The following is a 24,309-nucleotide window of genomic DNA, read 5'->3' as shown; positions in this document are numbered from 1 at the left end:
TAATAAGACTTGCCCTATTTACCCCAAAGAGTTGATATGAAGAAAGCAGTAAGTTAAAAACTTAAAGGACAATAAGATGAAGGACCACCAAGCCAAGCCTTATCAGCTGCCTTTCTACTGTGCCCTAAAGAACACCATCTAATCATCTATTCCATTGCAAATTCTAACCCACTGGATCATCTTTGTTGCCCTCTAAGGGCTTTGCCATGTTCCCTAAAACTGATCTCTCCAACAGGTTTTCTTTCTCCCAATTAGAATGAGTTCCTTGAAACTATGGCCAAAGGGCTACAAAACTGTGGATGGTTTTGATCCAGCAATACCACTGCTAGGTCTATATCTCAAAAAAAGGGGAAAGGGACCTATTTGTACAAAAATATTTAGAGCAGCTCTTTTTATGGTGGCTAAGAATTAGAAATCAAAGGGATGCCCATCAACTGGAGAATGGCTGAACAAGCTGTGGTATACAATTATGATGGAATATTATTGAGTTATAAGAAATGACAAGCAGGATGATTTCAGAAAAACCTGAAAGATTTACATGAACTGATGCAAACTGAAATGAACAGAACCAGAATACTGTACACAGTCACAGCAATATTGTATGATGAAGAACTATGTATAACTTAGCTATTCTAAGCAATATAATGATCCAAGACAATCCCAAAGGACTAATGAGGCATACTAACCACCTCCAGAGAAAGAACTGATATTGTTTGAATACAAAACTGAAGCATGCTATATTTCACTTTCTTGCTTTCATTCTTTTTACTTTATTCGAGTCTTCTTTTACAAAGTTATTAATATGGAAATGTTTTACACGACCACACATGCAAAACTCATATATGATTATTTACCATCTCAAGAACAAAGGGGAAGGGGGAGGGGAGAGAAATTTGGAACTCAAAACTTAAAAAAAAAAAAGTCTGTTTTAACATGTAATTGGGGGAAAATAAAATATATTACATTAAAAAAAAATAGTTCCTTGAAAGAGATTGTTTTACTTTTCTATTTGTCTCCATAGAATTTGTCTATTTTTGCTTGCTTTTTCATTCATATGTGAACGTGAATTATTTCTGAATTTGTCACTGAATTATTTTTCTATGTTTTGGTGTAGCACTTGATAGATCTTATAATTTTGAATTCCAGCAGAATATTAAAATACCCTTTTATCCAAAGGAGGGAGCTTTACAGCTCCCTCAACAGTCTTGCCTGCTTGTCTTTTCTATGTCCAATTGGTTCTATGAAGTACCCCAATGGTCTTTAGGCTGGTATGGCACTGAATCCATACATTAATTTGAATGCACTGGCATTCTAACTATATTTTATCAATTATCCAATTATTCAGTTCTTCCTTGATGTCTTCAAGAAGGGCAATTTGCCACAGCAGTTCTTCAGGGAAATACTAGCAAGCAAAACAAAAGACTAAGGATCTAATTTCTAGCAAGGATGGAGAATAGAGGGAATTTGGAATTGCTTAGATAGAATATGCTATGTTTTTATTTCTCTGATTACCAAGTACCTGCTACTTATGTACAAAGAGCACAAACTCTTCTCCCTCCTAGAAAAGAGTAAAGACATTCAAGGAAGGCTTCTCTACTCCACAGGATATTAGGAAAAATTATTATTTTTAAAAATGGAAGGGATTATGTACAAACAATGAAGGAGAAGAAAGGAAGCAACCTGTGCCCAGAGGTTGGAGGATAGAAGAATATGACACAGGGAAGAGAGAAGAAACACACAACACTTGGCACAAAGATAGATTTGAGGGGCTTCCTGATAAAGAGGAATCTGGGTCCTCCAAAGAGAAAGCAGTTGCTTATCCTACAAAAAATATCAACCCACAGGTGCTGTCAGTCTACAGATCATTTAATAAGACTCAGAGAGAGAAAACACAAGTATTGGTGGTTGATACCTCTCTGCTAAGTGGTACTATCTGTTAAGCTGTAATAGTAATGGAATTTAAAGATACCCCTGTATTGGCTTGGTTTTTGGATTGATTGTGTTAAAACCCAGAGCTTGTGAATCCCACTTGTGGGATGGACTCATTGACATGAAAAGAGAGGGCTGAACTGGGAGGAGCTGGTGAAGTGAATTTACAGAGGGACAAGCAGAGAGAGAGGCAGAAGAATTTTTTGGAAGCAGCATCCTGGAGGCTGAAAGATGGAGAAGATTGCTGAGGGCCAGTTCAAACTGCCCAGGACTTTTGAGAGCTGCCACCCAGAGCTGCCTAGGCCTGAGGAGACATGGCTGTTATGCTGGTACTTTGTCTGTCTGTTTTGATGTTGTTTTGCCAGATTTGTCCACTGGTGAAGGACAGTCCAGTTGTTGCAGAGGTCCTGGAACCTTGCTGCTGGTTCAGGGGTCCAGAGACTGTTCTGCAGACAGAGAATGAATTGTATCCACTGGTGAAGGACAGTGCTGCTGTTGCAGAGGTCCTAGAACCTTGCTGTTGGTTCAGGGGTCCTGAGACTGTTCTACAGGCAGAGAGTGAATTGTGCCCACTGGTGAAGGCCAGTGCTGTTGCTGCAGAGGTCCTGGAAACTTGCTGTTGGTTCAGAAGCCCTGAAGAAGGATTTTCTTGTTGTCTGTTTACAGAAACCCTGGAAGAGGGTTTTGCTAATGTTTTCAGGGGTCCTAGGACTGTTCTGCAGACAGAGAATGAATTAATGAGGGCACTGGCAATGTATCTTGTGGCCTTGCTAAGCTTTGTCTCCCCAGGAACAAAGATTGCTGAGAACTTGCCTCTGGTCAACTTGAAGAAAAGACCTCTCTTTGGGTGTTAAATGCTGTGCTTAAGCTTGTTGTAACTCTGCAGGTAGATGACCTATTCAGTTGTAATGCAAGGGTGGGAAACTTTTGACTTTTTTGTGCTCAGTGACTGACCAAATGAATGTACTTTGCTTATGATTGGAAACTAATCTCCATTTGAGAAGAGGGGCTTTGTGATTGACTAAATGAATGTACTGCCTAGGGGTGGAGTAGTACTTAGAAGAGGGACTCTGTGATTGACTAAATGAATGTAATGTCCAGGGGTGGAGTAGTACTTGGAAATTATTGAATTACACTTGGAGAATGCTGTATTTTGAATTATGCTATATTTTGATTTTCTCTGATCTTAATTTGTCACTGAATAAAATGGAGAGCAGCTATGCTGGTATTTTGAACCTTGGGAAGTTGCCTTTGCTTGGCATTACATAAGCTGATAACAATGACAGAGAAGTATTATCTTTAAAGGACAGTATACAAGATGTGAGAGTACCTAGGCAAGATTTGCCACAAAACACGACTACAACTCACTTCTCACTTTTAGTGATTCATTCGGGTACAAATGATACTATATTACCAGAAGTATGGAAAATATTCCCAAAGTTTTCAAAGTCTTAGATAAGAAATTGAAGCCCTTGGGAGCACACTAGCATACATCAAAGGAAGTACTTCAGAAAAGAATTGGGGAAGTGAAAAGATTGGTGAGAAACCAAATTAAAATGGCATTTGGATTGCAGGCTTGTAGCTGAAGATATTAAAATGACAGACTACTTGGACAACATATAGTCCAATCCTAACATTTTCTCAATCTCTTTTGCTGTTTTCATCCCTCTAGGCTTAATTCCAGTAACTATATTTTTCTCTTTTTTTGTTCTATTAATTTTATTGAACATTAAATGAAAAACTCTTGGCTTATTTCAATTGTTCCATTTTATTAATTTCTCTCATCTTAAAATTATATATGTATCTTTTCATGCTTTCCTTCAATTTACCAATTTGTTCTTTTTTTATTAATGCCTTTTGTTTTTATATCACATTCATTTCCAAATATAATTTGTTCCTTTTCTAATTTCTTCAAATATGGTCTCACTTCTATTTTACTCTAATTTGAATGAAGGTATTCAGTACTATAAATTTTCCTAAGAACTACTTTGGCTACGTTCCAAACATTCTGATATACTGTATTTGTGTTCTCTTTGCCATTTAAATATGCTAGTCATGACTGATTTCTTCCAAAAGAGAAATAGGCTGTCTTGACAGAAAACGATTCTCCTTTGGAAGGTGTCAAGAAAAAGCTGGATGAACATTCAGATACAGTTCTGTGGGGAATACTTTTTTTCTTTATGGATTAGAGACTAAATATCAATGAAGTCCCTTCCAACTCTTGAAATACTGTGATTCTTTATCTAGTAGCAGATGTTTTATAGAGTTTTCTAAAGCTGTCATGTAAACATATATATTTTAACCATAATTTCAAAACTGATTTCTAGTTTGTACCTATAGCCCTGTGGTTTTGAATGAAATACACACACAACCTCTAGGTCTTTAGATTTGGTTGGTGCTTTTGTACATCCACATATATAATTAATCTTTTGCAAATTCTTTGTTGAGGACCTGAAAAGAATGTGCATTTATTTATTGTCCCCTCCCCCCAACAAAAATCAGACAGTAACTAAACTAAGACTTTTGGGCCATCTTCTATATCTAGTTGCTCATTAATCTATTCAAATCTAATTTATTATATTTTTGCTTCATTTTTCATATTAATAAATGGGGCTATAGAAATCTTACTAATGTTGGCCTATTTCTTATTATAAAACTAAGGTTTTTTAGGAATTTACATTTATTTATTGTACAATGATTAAAAACTGATTTTAATTTTTTTACTATTGTTTAAAATAACTTTACTTATATCTCCCAATACATTCTAGTCTGAAGTTAATTACAAGATAATTATTACAACTTTAGTTTTCCTTGAGCTAGTTCTTGCAAAAACACAATTGAGAAATGTCTTTTAAATTGGATCAAAGTTTAAAAGAAATCTTTTTAAAAGAAAATTTCATACAGCCCCCTCATATTAAAAATGAAGGATGAGTTCCAGAAAGTTTAAATGATTTGCTGTTTCACACAGGTTTATTAAAAGCAGAGTTAAAATTTCAAACCAAGTCCTTTGATTTCGAATCCAGTAGTCGATTAAATTTTCATCTATATATTCACATTTATTTTCTAAAGAGAGATATTGTATATCTTTTGAAATACACTCCATGGCTTTTTTCCTTTTATAGGGGAATTAAATTCAAATTTAATGTTACCACTGTTAGATTGGAATTTTTTTTTTTTTTTGCTATTCTCACATTGTATTGTTTGTTTGTTATTTAGTCGTTTTTCAGTCATATCCAACTCTTCATCACCTCATCTTGGCAAAGATGCTGCAGTAGTTTGTCATTTCCTTCTCCAACTCCAATTTACTGATGAGGAAATAAGGCAAACAGCATTAAGTGACTTATCCAGGGTCACACAACTAATAAGTGTCTAAAGCTAGATTTGAACTCAGGAAGATAAGCCTTCCTGAATCCAGGCTTGGCACTCTATCCACATGGGTTACCTAGCTGTCCCTAGGTGTACTTTTGGATGGGAACATTATAAATGTCCCTTATTTCACGATAATTACTTCGACAACTTAACTAACAAAATTCCTTTTTTATGTGGTAAGCCTATTAATTTCCTTTAAAAACAACCTCCACTTTGACAAAAATGAGTTGGGTTTTTTTTTTTACCAATTACCAAAATTCTCCTTTCTCCATCTTCTCTTACTACCTCTTAATTTTCCTTTGCTAATCTGAAATTCTTTTTATGATTATACACATTTTAAAAATTCTTTTTGACTCTATGCTTATGGGTTTTCTCCTTTTCATTCAAATATTAAATATTTTTCTATTATGGCAATATGTTTTGCTCTCTCTGGAAGCTTGTATTATGAGGATATCCATCCACTAGGAACCAGCTGAACAAATTATAGCACACGAATATAATGGAATACTATTATAAGAAAAAACAAGGAGTTGGCTTAAGGGAAATCAGGAAGATGTGTATGTACTAATGCAGAATGAAGCAAGCAGACCTAAGAGAACAATATATATTTTAACAAATAATGTAAAAATGACCAAATCTGAAAAACTTAAAAACTCTGATTAACACAATAATCAACCATGATTCCAGAGGACCAGCGAAGAAGAATGCTACCCACTTCCTCAAAGAAAGGTGATGGACTAAATAAATCTGTAGAAAGAGATGCATCAATTTGTTTTGTTTTGCTTGACTATATCTGTAGAAAGAGACACATCAATTTGTTTTGTTTTGCTTGACTATATATATATATATGTTACAAAGATTCTGTACTTCCTTATTTTCCCTAATGAGAGAGGAAGGTGGGAGAGAAAAATAAATGCTAATTAATTGCAAAAAAAAAAAAGGTTTTTAACCAGTTTTAAGTTTCCATTGTTCTGTTTAAGGATCAGCTATTTATCTCTCAGGGCACATTTTAGCTTGAACTGAAAGGAACTTTGCAAGTATGAGATTTCTTCATTAATGGAAAAATATTCTGGGTTTTAAAAAGTCTTATCTTTTACCTTCAAACAGATGCTTAGATTTACTGGGTAACTGATTCTGAAATGGAAGCCCATATTTTAAAAACTGCACTCCAAATCTTTCAATCTTCTATAGAAGAAAAGTTACCACTGTTGAAGAATTCCTTCTAAAAAGGCAATATTAAAGGCCAAATGCCTGAAGGGAAGTATAAAAAAGCATAGAAAGATTTGCAAGATTATCTCTGAAAGTGACAAATCCTACCATAAGCAATTGGAAACTGCACAGAAGTGAAAGAAAGCATCTTGGGATCCCTAACATTTCTAGTAAACTATATGGGCTTAGAGGTTTGCTATCTACTCCATCAACTCTTACTCCCTAAATATTGTTTTTCAGTCATTTCAGTTGTATCCTCCTCTTCGTGACACCAACTGGGGTTTCTCTAGCAAAGATATTGGACTGGTTTGTCATTCCCTTCTCCAGTTCATTTTACAGATGAGAAAACAGAGGAAAAGAGGGTTAAGAGATTTGCGCCAGTGTCTGAGGCCAGATGAGTCTTCCCAACTCCAGGCCTGGCACTCAATCCACTGCGCCACCTAGCTGTTCCTCAAACTTAGTAATTTTTGTTCTCACTGTTCCTGTTTCATTGTTAGTGGCTATCATAATATTAATAAACTGACAGAAAATGCCACATAAGAATAAAGTGAGGTTTTGCTCACTCATGTGAGATAATAAATTCATGAGAAGTTAGGTTTAGATGGTTAATTCACTGTGATTTTACAGTCATTTCACATAAATAAGTTTCTAATGGTCATGATTTCATTGATGAAATCACAGACCTGGTCCCAAAAAACCCTACTGATCACACTTTGCTAAAATCTATGGACTTCTCTTTTTTTCATTCAATTTTCCAGTCAATCCTACCTTGTACTTTTTCATTCATCAATCAGTGATCTTCTCATGTTTTTTTCCTCAAAAAAAAAAAAAACAAAAACCCAAAACAAAACCTAACACCATTTTCCCACTATTTATGCACATGTCTATCTATAATCATGTTTAGCTAAACAGCATTTAGCAAATGTTAAGCACAATTTCTGACTTACATATTTAATAACTACAACAGGGATCTAATTTTAATATCTGCCTACACAAATACATTTAGAAGATGGGTAGCAATGGCAGCATTTTCTAACTTACCTGCTTCCAGCCACCTATTGTTACAGTTCACTCTACCATAGCAAGACAAGGACCACAATTCCAACAAGGGAAATCCCTAGACACTTGAAGTGTTCCACAGTTGCAATATTATAGCACTAAGGAACAAGTACCAAATCTGAGACTGTGGCACTTAGCCCAACCACTGCTCATTTTTTTTTTTTTACCATTTTTTTATTCCACCTGGGCCACAGAGAAGACTAATCTGAGCTACTGAATATATGTCTGAATAGAAATAATTAGGGGCTATCTGACTGATATCTATGGGGAAAAAAAGATGCATAACTTCATGACAATTAGGTTTCTTGGCTGAAAAAAAGGTAACAATTTGAAGTTTACTCTATAGTTCTAAAAAAGTTACAATGTAAGAATATTCTTAAAAATTGTACTTTTTGTTAACTCATGACTATACTCAAGATCTGGATTAGTAAAACAAAAAAAGATTTATGTTGCTTAGGTCATTTAGTTTAATGAACAAAATGGAAATTTGTATTAAATTCCAAATTTGAATAAGTTTATATATTTTGTTCTTCATGAATGGTTAAGAGCAGTCCCAAATGAAAAACAGCTTCCTCAAATTACTACTTGAGTTCCTTAAGGGACAATGTTCTCTTCTATTTCTATGGTTGTTTAGCATGATTATATTTTTAAAGCAGAGATGACAAGTAATGCTACTTGGTGCTAAAATTTATTTTAAGCATTACAGAAGGTGAAGCTGCAATTAAAATAACTGCACTAATTTCTTGCTAAAATCAAAGCACAAGGTAAAAGGTGTTTGCCTGAGTCAAAAAGGATATAAGCAAGACTTTAATTGCTATCAAAGTTTATAGCATTTCAGAGTAGGGACTTCAGAGATCAGCTAATCTAACATATTTGACTAGGAATCTCTTCAAAATCTCCAAAAGATGTTCATCTAGCCCTTGCTGGAGATCTCTAATGAGTTAGTCTAAGGAGATACCTAGTATACCTCATCTAAAGAATCCCAAATCCATTTATGGATAACACTAGAATCCAATCAATACATTCTTAGTAATTTGTCCTGCTATATTTAGGTATTATTGAAATATTAAAATATCTTGACTAAAAATGAATTAGAGGGGCGGCCAGGTGGCTCAGTGAGTAATAGCACTGGCCCCAGAGTCGGGATGACCTGGGATCAAATTCAGGCTCAAACACTTAGCACCACACCCAGAAATAACTGGCCATGTAACCATGAGCAAGTTACTTAACCTCAATTGCTTTAAAAAAAAAAAAAATGAATCAGAGACAGAAAAACTAATTGAACCCTCAATTTCCTTGTTTTACAGAAGAAAAATACCCAAACCAATAATATTTTTGAAGTAAAACATTAAAAAGAAAAAACTTTTAAAATCTCAATTTCAGTATATATTATATGTCTACAGGCCACAGAGCTCATGCTCCACTATAACAACAATACTGTAAAGACAAACAACTTTTAAAGATTTAGGAACCTGATAAATACAATGACCAACCACAATTCCAAAGGCATAATGATAAAACAAGTTCACCACTTCTGTACAGAGAGGTGAGCAACTCAAGAGTGTGGATTCTGGAAAAGGTCAAAGTGAGAATTTGTGTTTGCTTCCTGTTTGTAATGTGTTTTGTTTTCCTCACTTTCTCAGTAAGGATACAGGGTAGGAGATAATAAAAATGTGAAAATGAAATAAAACTGAACTTCAAAAAAACTAAATTAAATTTAAAATATAAAAAGATGTTCAAATCACTAAGAGCAAGAAAAAATGCAAATTAAAACTGCTGAGGTTTTACTTCATACCATGCAAATTAGCAAAGATGAAAAAAGACATGAACAGTTAATGTTGCAGAGGGGCATACCAACTTTGATAGACTTAGCTCTTGTGAGCAATGCAATTGCTCACAATTCCACAATTTCACAAAAGACAATTCCAAAAGACTCCTGGTGGAAAATCCTATCCACCTCCAGAGAAAGAATCATGGAGTCTGAATGCAGATCAAAGCATACCACTTTCTCTCTCTTTTTTGGTTTTTTCTTTCTCCCAGTTTTTCCCTTACGTTCTAATTCGTCTTTACAAAATGACTAATGTGCAAATGTTTAATACAATTGTACATGTATAGCCTATATTGGATGGCAATCTGTCTTGGAAGAGGGAAGGGGAAAGAAAGTGAGAAAACTAGAAACTCAAAAATCTTAAAAAAGTGAATGTTGAAAACTAAAAATAAATTAATGTCTAAAAAAACCTCAAGGTCTTTATAGACACTCTCATTTGATCCTTTTAACACCCATTTAGGAGAAAATTGCTGGGTATAGTTGTGTGCATAATTATGGAAACCAGTTGCAACAGGTTAAGAGACTTTCTAAGGGTCAAATACCTGGTAAACACCAGAGGCAGGACTCAAATCCAGTTCTTGCCTTCTAAAAAATTATTTTATAAGGGACAGGGTCAAAGTAGAAAATAGAATAAGTGGGGTGTGGGATAGGATGGAGGGAAATATAGTTAGTCTTTCACAATATAACTACTATGGAAACATTCTGCGAAACTACACATGTACAACCTATATTGAATTGCTTTTCTTCCCAGTGCGGGTAGGTGAGGAGGGATGAAGGGAAAGAATCTGGAAATCAAAGTTTCAAAAACAATGTTTAAAAAATATTGTTTTTTACATGCAACTGGGAAATAAGATATACAGGCACTGGGGTATAGAAATTCATCTTGCCCTACTAGAAAGTTGGGGGAGGGGAATGGGGGAAGTTATGAGAGAACAGACCAGGGGAAGGGATATTCAGTAGGCTCACTATCTTGAGGTGGAGGGTAGGGGAAATACGGGGAGAAAATAACTAAAAATCTTGTGGAAATGAATGTTGAAAACTAAAAATGTATAAATCAATTGGAAAAAAATAACTTTATAAATCAAACTGGATTTTCCTAGTTTTCCCCAAGCTAGAGGTATAGTAGCCATTCAAGGGCCAGGTTTCTCTTCTGACTGGCATAGGGGCTTTGACCTGTTTTATTTCTTACTTGTGCCAGTTCACTCCTCCTTAGACAATGTTGTGGTCCCCAACTCCCAGGAGCTCACCATGTTAATGCTGAACTTAGTGTGGACACTGCATTAGTCCATTGCACCTTAGAACTCTAGAGCTGAGGCTATCCTGTCAAGCCCTGACTCTCTAGCAGTAGGAATTAGGACCTGAAAGCATGATTTTCTAGCAGTAGGGATTATAGGCATGTACTCCCATACTTTTCTCCTGAATTCAAATCTAATACTCTTTCCATTATACCATGCTCTCTATGAATACGGAATGCATAGTAAAAAGGTAGGATATATATATTCTCTCCATTAATTTCTTTTTCTTCCAGTGGAAAAGAGTAGAGAATTAGATGGGAAGATGCAGAACTCAACTGAAAAAGCTGGACTGAATTTTTAAAAAATATTTAAATAGTGCTTACTACATGCCAGGCATGGTACTAAGTGCTTTACAATCATTATCTCATTTGGTACTCACAACAACCCTAGGAGTAGGTGCTATTATTTTCTTCCTTTTACAGATGAGGAAACTAAAACAAACAGAGGTTAAATAACTCACCCAGGAGCACACAGCTAATAAGCAGTTGAGGCCACATTTGAACTCAGGTCTTTCTCTCTCTGGGCCCTGCATTCTATCAACTGGGCCACTTAGCTGCCTAACTTTATGAAACTTTAATTCTGGTACACATTATTGCCCAGGTCCTAGTCAAGACTACAAAGAAGGCAAAACTTTATTTATTACCCTCTTGACTCTTCTTCCTACCCTCCCAGATACCCTGTGCATTCTTGCTACACTTTGGTAGTCCAAACCTCCCAGGTCTCCTCCCTTACTCCACACAAATTTCTCATTCCAAGTCTTGTTAAGTGATAATCACTAGACTATAAACTACTTACTATACTCATATTTGTATATTCAGTCTCTAAGGATAAAATTTTGCCCTAAACACTGAAGTCAGTTAAATGTTTTCTGAATGAATGGTTATTCTTATTAAGGTATAAAGGAAGTATGATAATCTCAGGAACGTCAATGTGGAAAACCTTCTTGAATACAGGCTATGTGCCAGTTCCTCTGGCAGATAGAGATATATGATAAGGTCCTCAGGGAACTTGAAATCTATTTAAAACCAAACTAATAGACAGTGAGAATAATGATGTGTTTTACTGCATAATTTCTAATCAAAGCAGGAACAAGAATTCAGATGAAGTAGACATCAGTGTGGGCTGGAATAGTAAGAGAAGGCTTCATTCCCTTACCAACTACAGCCTGTTTCTGTATGTGTCTCAGTCATCCACCCTCCCCCACCCCCTCGGTCTTTTCCCTTTTTCTTTAATAGTTCTATTCTTCTCTTCAAGGATAATTTCAAGACCACCCTTCTCTATATTACTTTCCTGATAGCAGCAGCTCTTAAGGTTTATTCCCTCAGTTGGATTACTTAAATATTTATTTCCTATACCATTCACTTGATCTACTTGACTTCCTTATACTGTCTCCCTAAACTGTAAGCCACTTGGTGGCAGGAACCATGTTTCACATTTCTTTGACTCCCCAGTGCTATACATATTAGTAGTTATTCAAATGTCAAATGTCAATGAAGTGAGACTTGAAAATAGTCTTAAGGTATACAGAGAAAAGAGTGTAATCCAAAAACAAAGGAAACATGATGAGCAACAGCATCATTAGAAATAAATAACATATGGGAGGCAGTGAGAAAACCAGAGTGACTAGAACTATAAGACATATGATGCAAAGTAATGATACATTATTGATTGTCTTTGTCCTTAAGGAGGATCACAATGTCTTAATCAATTTGGTATGTAATTTATATAATTTCTACAGTAAGCAAGGTGCAGGCAGGAATAAGGTACTTTTTGCCCTCAAAGAGCGTATAATTTAGTGGGACTGGGTGGGGATATGTACAAATAATTACAACACAAGGTTAAATGTAATTGCTAGAAGAGACAAAAAGTGCTATTGTAGCAGAAGTTTACCGATGATTTAACAGGTTTTGAAGGATGAGTAGGATTTCAGGACTTGGAAGAGTATGTCCCAGGTACATGGAATTGCAGGAACAGAAGTAGGAAAGGCTATGTAGTATCTGATACAAAAAGCTTTTTGTGGACTTATTGAGTGTGATGTAATGGGAAGATATTCAAGTAGAAGTCTGTAGAAGATGTAAACACAGGCAAGGTGAAAGGTCTGGGTTGAAGATGTAGATTTGTCGTCACCTGCATAGGGGCTAACGCTCTGAGATTCTTAGTCTCTGAACAAGAGCCTTTAACTAAAGAAGGGCCCCCAAAGCTTTTTTTTCCAAAGCAAATTAACTTAAAAGTCAGAAAACTTAAAATTTCTTCAACAGCTAGAAAAAAGAGAGTTTAGCACCTAGTTATTAGCAAGAACATTTAAAATAGGAAGCTACCACATAGATCCTGTTAGTAACAACCATCTATAAGCCACTATAGTAACTAGTTCCCTCTCCTAATCAACTAAATTTGTCTTAATGAACTACAAAGTTGACTTGAGAGTGCTTTTCTAGCTGCCCTCATGCCCAGAATAGGAAGAGAAAGGGAGGGAGAGAGGGAGACAGAGAGAGAGAAATGGGGGAGGGGGAGAGAGAAACAGGAGGTGGGGTGGGGACAGAACAAAGAACAGAAAGAGGACAAACTTTTGGAGCAAACTCCAATTATGAGGAAGGAAAAAGATGGACAGTAAGTATAGGCCACAGAATAATCAGAAAAGCAGGAAGAAAACCAGGAAAGTATGTTACTGAAAGAGAGAGTTTCCAAGGAGAGGGTTAGTCAAATACCACAGTGAGGTCAAAGAGTAGGAGAGCTGAGAAAAAGTCACTGTATTCCCTAAGGAGGCCACTGGTATCAACTTTGATATCAGTACAATGGAAAGGACCTAAGCTAGATTAAAAAGGTAATGGGTGGATAGGAAGGTTCTATTTGTTTTTAACAATCTTCATACTTTGGGGGACTTTTTAAAAATTATGTAATGGCCTTAACACATAAAAAGTGTAAAATATTCAATCTTGGCATCTGTGGCATGAAAGTATAAACTGGCCAGCACCTCATGTCTATAATGAGGAACTATGACTAGAAATAAAAAAAAGAACTGTTGGTTTCAAGTACAGGGGTCTGCTCACATGACTTCTGTTCAGAAGTGCTGGGTAGTTGTTCATTTACTCTGTTGACAGCTTTCAACAATAACTAAGTAAGCAATCTGACTCAATTTTTGGAAGTACTTTGTGAAGGAAGGTGCTAAACAAGTACATATAGTAAGAAGAAAATGAACATGAAGCTGGCAAAGAGTTTTAATGTTCAATTTGATAATCTGATTAATTTGCAAATAAAATACTTAAGCATAATGGGGGGAGGGGAATCTGTGATTTCATTCCTTTATATAACTCCAAGAGTGAGCAAACTCTCATCACTAATGCAGATCAGCACCCGCTAGACATGTTATTTAGAGAGCTACCTGGAGCATTGAGAGATTAAGCAACGTGCTCAAAGACACAAATAAAAGCAGCTCTTAAACTCAGGTTTTTTTCCTGACAGTCTAGTTTTCTATCCACTCCTTCAGGGATTCCTTAAACTTATCAAATGTATTAATTGAGTAATAACTTCTTTTCTATCAAAAATTTTATTACTGTGAGGAAACACATTCTTTCTAAAGTCCACCAAACATGAAGATTTAAAAGAACAGATTAAGATTTAGTTTATACAACTTTATGAAAAGGATTCATTTGTTATTAAACTTAAAGTTTTAACTTGCTTTGAAAGTGATCCTAATCATGTAAATCATGACCCATTCATTTCACTAAATTGGAAAGCAATGTGCCCATCACTATTAAAAAGCTTAGTTTTTTCAAGTGATAAATAATAATTTGTAAATTACAGGTAGAATATGCTGTCTGTAATGACAACAGTGATACCTGGTTGCCTGAGGTTAAATTGAGAGTTGACAATAACCAGTTACCTGGTGATTGGATACTTCCATACTAGTGGAAAATGAACCATATCAAATTAGAAAAGGTATTCTGGATACACACTGTACAAAATGTCCAGTTGGAAAGTAGGCTGTATAAGCCATTATCATCATCAGAATGTTCTTTTTTATGGCAATAATCTCAGATGTGAAACTATTTATTCAGTAACACTACTTAACTTCTGATGTGACTAGATTACCTCAAAATCTAAAATTGAAATGAGATACATTACAGCTAATATAAATGATAATATCTTTGGAAAAGAAAAAATAAAGTTCTATTGGGTCTCCTTTGTGTTAAGGAAATAAAAGTTAAGAAACAGTTCTATCTCATTACATCACCAAATTTTCATTAATGTTGTTGTTACAGTAGCACAGAATAACTTACATTATCATTAACTAATATTAACTTAAAATTGTGGTTAAGAAAAAAATTAGAGCAAGAAATTTTAACTATATCCTGCTCTGCATTTAAACACACACAAAAAAGCATGAATCACATCAAATGCTCTTCAGTCAAACCCAGACATTGAAATGTTTCCTTACTTGTGTTTATAATTTTAACAGTAAAGCCTTTTCACATTTCAATGTATGGTTTGCTTCCTTCTGCAGAAATTTTGGTATTTCTTATATTAAAATATTTGAATGTGGCCCAATGCTTGTACAATTTTGGTGAAAAAAAATTAGATAAATATCTGAAGTGATAATTTATCTGAAGATTATCTGATGTGATAACGGGCTTTATCTTCCAATGTCAAATACATACACATCATTTAGATGTTAAAGATAATATCTTTTTGGAAAAAATATACAATATTAAACCTTTCTATAGTCTTATGATCACTTACAAAACTAGTGATATAAAATTACCTTAAAATTTTTTCTTTCTATAGTAAGGAGACTTTATTGAATTTGTGAAGTATATAATTTGTAATGTTTATTCAAGTATGTCCTAATGAAAAGAATTCACATTTCCAGAAATTGCTACCAATAAGACGTGGCATCACCTACTTTCAAACAAAATATTTCCAATTTATCAGTGAGGAACTATTTGAAAGAAGGAACCTTAGGTTTCATAGAAAAAGAAAACCTAGTTATTTTGCAAAATTCCCCAGTAAGCCTCGAATATTAACATTTACTCAATCACTATCATTTGACATTTTTAAATGGCTGCAGCATGATAGTCCTAAAGCTAAGGGTGCCTGCAGATCCTGAAAGAGTGGAATCCTCTACTTATGTCATGGCTTTTATCCAAGACTTTCTGAGCTCTTCACAAACATTAAATACCTCAATCTCTGCAACAACTACTGGAGGCTGATAAATGTCTTGTTAGTGGTTAAGTGACTTGTTCAAGGTCAGAGAATGAACTGGAGGCAAGAAATAAACTCAGACGTCTCGACTCTGGTTCTGCAGCTTTACCACAAGAGCATACCACCACAATACAGGGTTGTGGGGAGTATCCAATTAAAAAGATGGGAAAATTAATTGACTAATAGCTCTGGGGCAAGAAGACACATTTTAGAGATGGATGGGGTGTCATGTGTGGCACCCACAATTATAAATCTAAAGAATGAAGCTAAACTAAGGTAGGTCTCCAATTTCCTCGCCCCTTCAGGGCTATCTAGATTAAGTCAAACGGGAGGCGGTTTAAGAGAAGCCTTGAAGAGCGAGGCTAAGGCCCGAGCTTGAGAAAGGAAGGGAAGGAGGTTACAGAAAGCTGCCCAAGCCAGGGATGCTGCTGTGCACTGGGCTGTCTTCTCCCCACGAATCCGAGGTCATGACAGGTCACACTGGATCCTCTCAGCTTCCCCAGGCGGGCCGCGGGAAAGGAGCCCCTGCTTCCCTCCCAGCCGGTCCCAGCTCCAAGGTGTCCCCGCCCCGCCCTCCTTGCCGCCCTCCTTGCCTCCCTCCCCGCGGAGCGCGATAGTCTTCAGGGCAACGACCGGCACGGTGGACATCAATCAGGATAGCTTTCTCGGAACAGGGGACCGTAGCCTTGACCCGCGCTTACCGTGGGGTAGGTAGGGAGGACACGCTTCACCAGCGCCTTTTCGTTCGCCAAAGGCCCTTCTCCCGGGAACCCGCGGAATCAGCCATCGCCGTCCAGGCGGAAGCGAGCCCGGCTCATCCCCCTTTTCCCAAACTGCACCGCGACGCGTCGCGTCGCGAAACGTCATCCTGAGGGGCGGGGCTCCCACTTGGCCCTAGTTCCTGCACAGGGTTGGGAGAGGATCCTGCTGGGAGGAGGCTGGAGGACCGCCGGAGAGCCCCGCAGAGAGGACGCACCTCCCCCCACCCCGACGCCCCGCAGGCGCGTGCGCGCGTTCCAAGCCACGCGCGCTTCGGGAGCGAGCTGGCCCCAATGATGTCAGTGTGTGCTTCGCGCCTCCCCTTCTTGCGTCTCTTGAGCATCCCCTTCTCGCCCCCATCCCCGCGGCCTACTGCGAGCCTCCTCACTGCTCTGAATTTTTTTTTTCTTTTTGGTTAACCCTTTAAGAAAGGACCTTCAACCCTGCTCATTTCAATTCAGCAAACATTTGTGAGGAAAGGGAAAAAAAACCAATAACCCTGTCCTCCGGACGCTTACGTTCTGCTCTGGAGATAACCTCCTTCGGAATTTGCAAAACCCGTCAAAAAGGGAATACATGCCTGCCAGTTTGGGTTAAAAGTTTTGCATCTTTCTGAAGGTGCAGGCTCCTTCTATACTTAAGTTACCGGCACTGGTACAGTATTCGGGATTTCACTTATTTCCCTCCTTTAAAAAAAATTGTAATTGTTGAAATATTCTGAAAAGTGGAATTGACACACACTGCTTTCATGTACTTATATCCTCTAATGGCTCTATGGCCTCACCAATTTAGATATTTCCCCCCTCTAAGCCTGCAGATTGAAGCTCACCCAAGACTTCTCCTCCGGACACCCGTGTACACACCTTCCTCCATTCGACAGGAGATCTAGCCGATGCCAGGTGCTTTTCTGTAAAGTTTGACCTCCTGCATGCTGCTGGGACACGTGGACTATTAATTATTCCTGTCCCGCCTTTGCCACTGATCTGTTCATACAAAAGGAACGTAACCAAAGTAAGCTTTGAAGAGCCTAATTACAACTTCTACTCTCAGAGATGAGTTGGGTTCCTTAGAGCTGGACTACATATCCTCAGGGTTCTAGGGTAACCTTGAGGAGGAAGGGGAGAGGCGATTCTCTAAGACCAAGCCCTGTCCGGTGTGCAAACACTCCAAGATTATAGGTTAAGAATCTAATCAGCCAACTTTAAGTAGCTTTTAAAGTTTTTCCTTAGTATCCCCCTAAATGTCTGACACACTCTCCCACAAGCACATACAAAGTCCAGAGAAAAGTGGATTCAGACTTAGAAAGCTTTTTCTCAGTCCTCGGCTTCCTTTGTGAGTAGCATCTGCTACTCACCCATCTAAATCTACTTCTCTAGTTCTGCTGAGAGTATCACCGTCCTTCTTCTTCTCCCTTACCCTCATATTCAATCAGTTTTCAAGTCTTACTGACTGTCTCAGAAACTCATCATCCAGCAAGCAGAATCAAAGACAACACGATGCAGGTCCAGGTGCAGACCCAGAGAAAGCAGAATTTCACCATATCATACTTTGACTGTCAAGGAGGATCAGGGACTAGACATTTCCTCTAATATTCATGTATCCTTCGCCCTCTAATCCCTTTTCCTTTTCTTTCTCAAGGACTGGTAATCAATATTACCTTTGTTCATATGAAGGGCAAAACAGCCTACTGCTCTAAAGCTCAACTATTAATTTTTTTACCCTAACTACATGCTTCATAATACCCATCCACATCAAGTTCCATCTCTCTAGTGTCTCTTTCCTACCTCTCATTTTTCCCTCTGGAACTCATGTTTTATTGTTAAATTTCCCTTTATGAAACTTATGGGACATGAAACTTAAAAAACTTATAGCCTTTCCCCAGAAATTACTTTCTACATGTTACATTTACTTATCTATGTACATATGTTATTTTCTTCCAATAGAATGTAAGCTCCTGGTGGGAAGAGACTGTTGCTTTACCTTTGTACCCCCAGTGCCTAGCACAAGTTGGGCACATAGCAGGTACTCAATAAATGCTTGTGGACTGATTCATGACCACTCAGTGATGTGTTCCCTTCTACTAGTCAAATAGAAGATAGAATTAGTTTAACGTAAAGGCATTTCACTTCATTCAATTGATACAAATACAAAAGTGGGATGTCCCCTGACGTAAAGATTTAGTTTTTATTAGAAGAATACAATATGTTTGCTGTTAAGTGTTTTGTATATATCCTTAACACACACACACACACAGAGATACAGAATGATAGGAAGGGTGCAAATAGTTGGAGAAATCAGGAAAGGACTCTTGAAGGAGGTAGTATTTGAGGAAGGCTTAAAGGAAGATACTGGTTCCAAAAGGTAGAGACAAGGAGGGAAAATATTCTAGATATAGGAGACAGCTTGTGCAAAGACATGGGAAAATAGGGTACCACAGAATACAGTGGAAGGGTGGATTTGGATGAAAATCTAGAACAGATAGAGATGACGTGGATGAGTATGAGGAATTGAAAAATGGTGACCAGGGAAGGGAGCTTTGGTCTAGTTGTTCTATGATTCAGAATCATAGGGATTCTGGGTGGAGCATAGATTAATAGGGCATTAGATTGTCATGACTTTCCCAGTAGCAAGAGTAATGTTGAATTGATGATTCCCTGACAAAAAGCTAGAAAAGGGGAGAGGAGTATACAAATGTATCAGGGTAGTTGGCAAGATAAACTGGCTAGACACTGGTGCCTGTTGGGATACTTGAATGGTATGATGTTCAGGCTGAATGAGGCGGGCCGGATATGGATGGCTCAGGTGAGGTTTCATTTACTCACTCTATAAATCACAAGTGTAGCCTTTCCCCAAGGTGGGTCCCAAAGTTGAGCAGATTAACCCCCTCCCTTGAGGTATCAGATGGGATTTCTGGAGGTCTAGATGGTTACTGATAGTAGCAGAGGTTGGCAAGGCAGTTGGAAAGGTGACCCAGCTCACCTGAGGTCTGATGGGATGGCCAGATGGAATGGAGTTGAGACTGGCCAGATATAGGACTTATGAATTATGATTTTGAGTGAATGTGGACACAGATAGTATCTTCAAATTTGGGTAATTTTTCTGAGTGATCCAGATGAGATGACTGTGCTTTAGATGCTACATTGACACTCCAAGTTGGAATTCTCTTTTTTATAACCTTGTTACAAATATGGTTCTGGTCCTGTACTTCAGGTAGACAGATGATAGATTGGGTTAAACAGACTTTTGTGGATTGGCCTGAAAGTCAACTAGCACTTACCATATTATTTCCATGGGGAAAAGTGTTTATAAATTACCTTTTGGAACACTGCTTATTAGTGAATTTCACATTGCCTTTATTCAGACCATTGTATCTAAATAGAAGATGCTTGCCAGTGTTAAACTTGAATTTAGCCATAGCTTCAATTTGGATGTTTAAACAACACCCTGCCCAGCACATGCAGTGACCAATCCAATAACTCTGATAAACCATTGAGAAATGTAAGTAAGGGTGTTACCCAAGAAATTATTCACATGCTATTATTTTATGATGAAAGGTAGACTCATAATATATCATCAACTCTTCATTCCTGAATTATAAAAGGAGGTAAGAGATCTACTGTATGCACCATACTTTGCAAATTGTAAAGGACTATGTAGATATCAGTCATTATTATTACTATAACACATGGATAGTCCAGATGCTATGCTGGTATAAGGGATGTGCCAACTGGAGCCAGACTGAACTGGCTAACGAGAGCTGATTGTTAAATTTTCGTTGTGAGTATTTACACCTTGGAAATTGGCAATTTACAGCTGGCTGATATCTACAAAATGTTAAAAGACCTAGAGAAAGTCTCAAGCACATTGGGGTACATTCCCCAATGGAAAATACACAGCAGAACATGGATTAGAATTACACAGGATTGGAAGATATGGAGGGGGTGTAGTCTAAATCTATGGAAGTGGTGTGTAAATCAATGAAATAACAGACCTTTTGAGATATTGGAAGAGTACTTTTACTAAGGCATTAGTGGCCTCTGGTCACATCTTCTCTCCTACTCATCTATTTTCTCATACTTCAAAATTTCAGGAATTTGATTTTGTCAACATGCTCTCAAACAAGAAGAATAGGATTTCTTGGGAGAAGCATACCCTTCGGAGAGGGTACAGTGACTGTGGGTCAAAGATAGGAGGTCAACCTGAAAACAAAGTACACTGTTAGCATGGTAAGGAAGCTCTCACTGAGAGCAACTGGTTTCTTACAGCAGAGATTTAGTTTTTATACTTTTTCAGGCCAATTTAAAAGTACAAGAGTACAGTATTCTGCAGCAGCATAGGATAAATAAGCAAAGCATTTCACAGGAGAGGAAGGAGTAGAGAAAAGAGGGATCATCGGAAGAAAAAAAGTGGGGGGGCTTCTGAGAGAATATTTGTTATGCAGAGTTTGTTATTAGAATGAGAAGACATTCTCTGTTCAAGGACAGGAGATAAGGGAGGTGACTACTTTTATATCTGTGAAAGAAGTTGCTTTAGACAAAACTATAGGGTTGAGGTAAACATTTAAGCAAGACTGTAAGTATCTCTTAACCAAGGACAAGCAGGTGTTACAACACTAGATGAGACTCTGGTTTACTATGTCCCTACATAGTTTGTTGTATTTTAATTCTCCTTCAACAGCAATTGGAGACTTTCCACTATCAGGATTCCAGGTGGTTGGAAGATTTCTACATTGTTCATGCATCAAGATGTTGTGATGACTGTGTTCCTATTTCCTCCCCACAACTCCTTCCAATTAGAATTAGTAATATTAAAAAATGTTATTTTCTGGCTATGTGACCATGGAAAAGACACCTAACTGAGATTAAGAAAGCTTTCCTTATTATAATACCAGTAGTGCCAGGAATAGTACCAGTAGTAGAACAATAGCACTAAAGATTCAAAAAGGTTTCCTCATCTGTTAAATGAGAATAATAGTAGTAGTAGCTGTGTTGCCAAGAAGATCAAATGAGGTAAAGTATGTGAAGTGCTTTTCAAGCTTGCAAGTGCTATGTAAATAGACTTATTGTTATAGTAATAAATTGTAACAATTATAATTATTTATGACATAAACATAATAATGAATTACAACAGCCATTTATACATAGCACTTTAGTATATAAATGTACTATTATAATAATAGCACTTTACATAGATTTTACAAAGTATTCTCAGGCTTCCAGAATAGTTTACATGTATTTGATATCATTTGATCCTCAGGATAGCCTGCAAGTCAGTTAATGGTCAGGCAACAAACATTTATTAAGTACCTACTGTGTGCCAGGCCCTGTGCTAAGCTTTGAGGTCTATTCTATAGGGATTATTTTGCCTACTTTGCAGATAAGGAAATGAGTCTTAGAGATGTTAAATGGCCTACCTAGCTAGTGAATATCCAAGAAGGGATTTAAACCCATGTCTCTCATCAATCCACATCAAGTCTTTTTGTTATACCAATGTCTGACACATACCTAATTAATATTGTTTAATTGATACCACTCATATCATCACCTGCCTGTTGGACTGCTCTCCTCAGGGACATCTCAAATATAACATGTCTAAAACAAAACTCATTATCTGTCCCCCCAAATCCAACCTTCTAACAAACTTCTCTATTTTTTCATACATGTTACCATACTTCTAGTCTCCCAGGTTTATAATATTGATATTATCCATAACTCCTCACACTTTTTCATTCTACAGTCATACATTTGCCCAATCTTGCTGTTTCTACAGTGTAAAGCCACGCATGAGCAGCTTTCCAGAGGACTGCTGCTGTGAACTGCTTTCAAGGTTCTGATTACATAGTATAGTGAGCTCTCTATTTATTCAATGACAAATCAGAGGAAAACATTCAAAGAAAATCAAAATACAGCATTCACAATGTTACAACTAATCACAGAAAATCAAAATACAACATTCACCATCTCACAACTCCACAACTTATCACTAAAATGGCCACATAGTTTTCACCAAACTGGTCACATAGTTTTAAACAAAGTACATTCATTTAGTTAATCACAAAATACTTAATTCAATCACAAGTACAAAAGTCAAAGTTCTCCACCCCTAGGTCACAGTAAATCATAATCTTCTCAGTCAGTACACAGTATCCAAGTAAAGTCTTCTTTCAACTTGACTCAAGGCTGGCTCTCAGCTTCCATGGTTCCTCTTCCATAGTCCCAGCTCCAACTGTCACCTGGATTCAAAGGCAGGCAGCTCCCAGTTCCTTGTCCAGCCATTGGTCCAGTTCTTCCTCTAGTTCCCATTCCATATTGAAGTCTACCTCAAGTCCTTCACAGTTCCTGTTTCTGGGAAGATAAAGCTTGATAGAGCCACAATAATATTCATGCATGTTGCCAGCACCATCGTCAATTCACTATCTGGCTGTGAAATCAACTCAGACCCATCAACAAAGTCTGAGAATTCAACACAAATCATCAACATAGAAATCAACACAGATTCACAAACAAGGTTTAAGAGGTCAGCACAAATCATCAGTAAAGTCCCAGGACCTCTAAAACCCTCCCCTAGGACTTCTGTAAACATACAACCAGAAAATTCTCTTTCAGGGCTTCCTGTAAGGCCCCAGGGCTTCTATATAAAGTATCACAAACAAACATCAACACAGACAGAGCAGACAAACAGAGTGCCTGGATACCACAAGTTTCTTCCTTCCTGACTCTGCCACCACAAGAATCCTCTTCTCAGTTTTGCTGTCTCTAGCCAAGACCTCTCCTTATATATGGTCATTAGCTCCTCCCCTTCCTGTTGTAGGAGTTCATGAGTTCTAGGGTTCACAAGTTGTGGGGTTCACAGTTCTGTTTCTTAACAGACTTGACACAAGGATCAAAAGAAACTTGAACTGAAACAAGGTGTTAATTCAATAGCTGAAACAAGGTGTGAACTACTTCTGTGCTTGCCATTACATACATCCACAATATCTCTCATATCTAACTCCTTCTTTCCACTCACACGTCTACCACCTTTGTTCAGAAGGTTATGACATCACCTCAGAACCTCTTACCTGGACTATAATAAGAACCTCCTAATTGGTCTCTGCCTCCAGTCTCTCACTTTATCTTGCTTACACATAACTGTCAAAATGATTTTTAATTAATTTTTAGTTTTCAACATTAACTTTTATAAGATTTTGAGTTCTAAATTTTCCCCCTCCCCAAGGTGAGAAGCAATTTGATATAGGCTATATGTGTACAATCATATTAAACATATTTCCACATTAATCATGTTGTGAAAGAAGAATCAAAACTAAAGAAAAAAACACAAGAAAGAAAAAAAGAGAAAATAGTGTGTTTCAATCTGCATTCAGACTCCATAATTCTTTCTCTGAATGTGGAAAGCATTTTCCATCATGAGTCTTTTGGAATTGTCTTAGATTGTTGCATTGCTCAGAAGAGCAAAGTCTATCAAAGTTGGTCATTGAATAATGTTAGTGTGTACAATGTTCTTCCAGTTCTTCTCACTTCACTCAGCATCATTCATGTAAATATTTCCAGGTTTTTAAAAAATTCGCCTGCTCACCATTTCTTATGGAACAATAGTATTCCATTACATTCATAGACCACAATTTGTTTGGCAATTCCCCAATCAATGGGCATCCCCTCAGTT

General features: G+C 37.2%; 1 protein-coding gene across 1 annotated transcript in view; it reads right to left on the bottom strand.

Moving 5' to 3' along the window:
* Window positions 1-16,765, bottom strand: part of USP8 (ubiquitin specific peptidase 8) — a 75,335-nt gene extending 58,570 nt beyond the window's left edge. The window contains exon 1 of the mRNA XM_069098041.1: window positions 16,590-16,765. The gene's annotated coding sequence lies outside the window, so the exon portion shown is untranslated. The remainder of the gene's footprint in view (window positions 1-16,589) is intronic.
* Window positions 16,766-24,309: the final 7,544 nt, after the last annotated feature.

The sequence above is a fragment of the Petaurus breviceps genome, unplaced genomic scaffold (genome assembly GCF_028583685.1).
Source record: "Petaurus breviceps papuanus isolate PSGF00001 unplaced genomic scaffold, PetGlider_PUasm1.0 37, whole genome shotgun sequence".
In the NCBI taxonomy this organism is placed as follows: Eukaryota; Metazoa; Chordata; class Mammalia; order Diprotodontia; family Petauridae; genus Petaurus; species Petaurus breviceps.
Note: the sequence above shows the minus strand (reverse complement) of the source record. Positions and strands in the feature narration are given on the sequence as shown.